We start from the raw sequence: 3889 nt of genomic DNA, 5'->3' as shown, positions 1-3889 counted from the left end.
ATAATTCCTACTCCTAGAAGAGCTGAGCCAAGACCACCTCCTCCAGGAAGCTTCTCAGCAGCAGCCCAGATATCACACTCTCTGCTTTCCACCAGATAATTTCTGCTTTGCACTTTTATAACAAGAAAGAATCTTAATTTCTTCATCCTCCCTCTCTTGTCTCTCCACGCTCTCTGTTTTCTCTGTAAATAGTTTGATAATCCTGAAAAACATGTCTGTGCATAAACCAATAAGGACTAAGTAAATGCCACAAGGGCAATTTCTGTTTCCATAACACTAGTGACATCATAGAGAATACCATGGAAATTCCAGCATACATTAGAGTATCCAGAAGTAGTTCCCTTTAACAGTGCATAACTACCTATTAACTAGATCTTCTCCAAATCAACAAGCCAATTTGCACTTTCCATGCCCTTTGCCTGAGAAGCAGGGGAAGACTTTCAATCACTCTCCCTTCTAACCCAGAGATATCAGTGATTTATTGAAATTTTTCCAACCTTCATGCATGAATAGTGTAGACTCAGTTTTCAAACACAAGTCAGAAATGTCCCTCCCCACCTTGGGTAGCACACTAAAAATGACAAGGAAGAAAGGAAGCTGAGAAATTAGCTCAGGATGACTGTTAGTGAAGTAATGATCCACACAGTTATTCCCACTCAGGGGTCATCTTCTTTAGCTAAATGATCAGTTTTTCCAAAGTCCTCATTTACTGTTCCTGCTAAGTAAAGGTGGAGGTTTGGAATGATGCCTCCCCAGGAGACCAGATACATAGATTAAACACAAGAAAGCAAAGACTTACAGAACATCCACAGAGTACTACAGTGGGAGTAGGGGAGTAAAAATATAAAGAAAACGTAGATGAATCCTGATCTAAACTTCCCTCAGAGGAAAACTTTACGTACTACATCTTTCTAAAGTTAAGTTCTTCTCTTTGTTTCGTTAGTGGTTCCATGTTCTGAATAGAGAAATTTAGTGAGGCGCTTGGCATGGGTAGAAAAGGTCTAGGAACACAGAGTGGAGCAGATTCTTCTGCATAATAATTTTATTCCCAGGTGCATTCCTGTGACATACACTACAATTTCCTAGGTTTTCTCTGTTTCTCAAATGCAAGTATTTTCCTTACAGACCTTCAATTGAATGAATATTGTATTAATATTTTTTTCTACATTACATGAGAGGGGACATTTTATATATTGCTGAATGTGTACTCAAAATGCTGTTTTCCAATTCAATTATTTGCATTGATCTTGGCAACAAAGGGGGCATAGCTATAGAGTGAATATAAAAGTGTAAATATTGTGTACCTTCTTCAAAACTCCCATATTCTTATTTTATCCAAAAATTACAGGACATCATTAAAGTAAATTACAGCATGAAGTATGGAATATGTTTCTGTAGGCCCATTGGATATCAGTTCTCTAATATCTACCTTCTGATGTTCCCAGGAAGAGACTTGAGGGTTTTGGATATTTTACCATGATTCTTCCTTCAGGAGAAACATAAGATTCATGAGGATGTTCAGGATGATGAATGGCTTGAGGTCCAGTGAAACCTCAGTATCATTAGGTTCATAAAAACAGGAGATAGTCTATTTGGCACTGTCATTTGTGGATTCTACTTTCTTGACCTTGTTTCACAAAATCCATGTTAAAATTCCATCTAACCTCATAGCTGTAAGTCACACACACATACATACATACATACATACATACATACATACACACACATTACATATATATACACATATATATATGTATATATATATATATATATATATATATATATATACATATCAGCCATCAAAACTAGGTAGATTGATTAAGCTTAGAATTGCATAATTAGAAGAAAGGGATATAGATCTTTCCTGAGAGACACACCTAGAATATGTCAAATACAGAAATGAAAGGTATTGGCAAACCACTGAACTGAAAACAGATCTCTTATTGGTAGATTTTGAGAAAAAATGAGATGAGCTGAAGGAGCTTTCAATCCAAAAAAAAGAACAATGCCAAAGAACCAGAGGTGCCTTGTACTATACGAATATTCAAAGATTGTACATGGATAGACCTATGGCTGCAACTACATATGTAGCAGACAATAGACTTGTTGGCCACCAATGGAAGGAGATGCCCTTGGTCTAAACAAGGGAATGTCAAAGGGCAATAAGGGGGATTATACAAGAATGTTAAATGGACCGGTTAGGGAACTTATAGGCAGGAAAATGGGAAAGGCAGAAATATTTGAAATGTAAATATGGAAAAATCAAATTAAAAAAGCAAAAAAAATTGCTAAAGAATAAAGAAAAAAATAAAAAAGTTAAAGATAAAAAACTCCCAGCTAATCCCACATATTGAATGAGAAATCAAAAGGATCACTATCAGGCAATGGGAGTCAGAGTACTACTAGTGGAAAGACTCATATGATGAATTAGAAACACGTCTCCCTCTGAAATACCAGGATCAGACACAAACTGCCCTATAGGTATCCAAATAATCGAGGAGTTTACTCTAAGCTGAGGACACAATACTTGTCTTTCACTTCTTCCTTAGGACCTTTTTCTTCTGGACAAAAAAATAAAAGCCATGAGCTCTTGGATTTTGGGGAAAGATATTAATGATATAAAATCTCTGACTTACAGGAACCACTAGAAGAAGGGAATTCCAGATGCTTCTGACAGGATCTGTGCTTCTGATCACATGTGTGGAAGACTCAGATCAATTCTATATCTTCAATGTATCTACTCAATTCCTATCAAGGACTCAGTTAGATTTCCCAGGGTTGACATATTTCTTCATTTTTTTATACAAGACAGAAGGCCGTCTTCGTTCTCCCCATTTCTGAGCTTTTCATTCTTTTTGTTATCAATCCCAAATTGATGTTTCCTCTGAACTAGAGGCCAATTAGTAAATCCGAAAGGTACTGAAGGAATATCTGAGAGGCATTTGCAGACATGACTACACTTGTGACATCACAGGAGAAGCTAGGGATCTCCAGGTTACAAGAGATTGTTCATGGAGGGTCTAATGATGATGTCACTGAGAACTGCCATGGCCTAATTCTAAACAGCTTTCTTTAGGTTGACCAGACTTGAGAGTGCCTTTTACATGTATGTCTCCTGTGACACAGGGGAAACCTTTATGTGCTCCATATCTCTCTAAACGTAGAGACTTCTCTTTGCTTCAATAGTGGTTACATTGTCTGAATGGAGAAAGTTAGTCAGGGTCCTTGCATGGGTTGAAATGAACTAGGAACTTGGAGGAGGGAGATTCTTCTGGATAATATTTTTATTCCCAGGTCCATTCCTCTGAAATACAGTTAAATTTTATAGATATTAACTGTTTTCTAAAGGCCAGTATTTTCCCTACAGACCTTTAGGTGAATGAATATTGTATTTAATTTTCTTATTGTACATTACTTGATAGGGTACTTTATAAATATTCCTGAATGTGTACTCAAAAATTCTGTTTTCCAATTCCATTTTCTGCTATGATTTTTGCAACAAAGGGGGCACAGCTATATAGTGAGTATAACAGTGTAAATAATGTGTACCTACTTCAAATGATAAACTCCCAAGTCCTTATTTTTTCCAAAGACTACCAGACATCAATAAATCAAAGGACCACTTGGACTATATATTTCGTTTCTTAGTCACATTTGACATCTGAAATACACTATCTACCTTCCTGTGTTACCATGGCAAGACTTGAAGGTTTTAGATGTGTTACCATGATTCTTTATTAAGGCCAAATATAAGAAACAGGAGGATGGGCTGGGAGAAGAAAGGCTTGAAGAACAGTGAAACCTCAACTTCAATACCTTCATAAGTACAGGAGGGATTCTACTTGACATTGTCATTTGTAAATTCTACATTCTTGACCTAGTTGTGCAG

At 36.6% G+C, this 3889-nt stretch overlaps 1 long non-coding RNA gene across 1 annotated transcript in view; it reads right to left on the bottom strand.

Moving 5' to 3' along the window:
- Positions 1–3078, bottom strand: part of LOC134484492 (uncharacterized) — a 5699-nt gene extending 2621 nt beyond the window's left edge. Inside the window, exon 1 of the long non-coding RNA XR_010061960.1 lies at positions 2637–3078. This is a non-coding gene — a long non-coding RNA (uncharacterized LOC134484492). The remainder of the gene's footprint in view (positions 1–2636) is intronic.
- Positions 3079–3889: the final 811 nt, after the last annotated feature.

Source organism: Rattus norvegicus, chromosome Y, assembly GCF_036323735.1.
Source record: "Rattus norvegicus strain BN/NHsdMcwi chromosome Y, GRCr8, whole genome shotgun sequence".
Lineage (NCBI taxonomy): Eukaryota > Metazoa > Chordata > Mammalia > Rodentia > Muridae > Rattus > Rattus norvegicus.
This window is presented reverse-complemented; position numbering and strand designations above follow the sequence as displayed.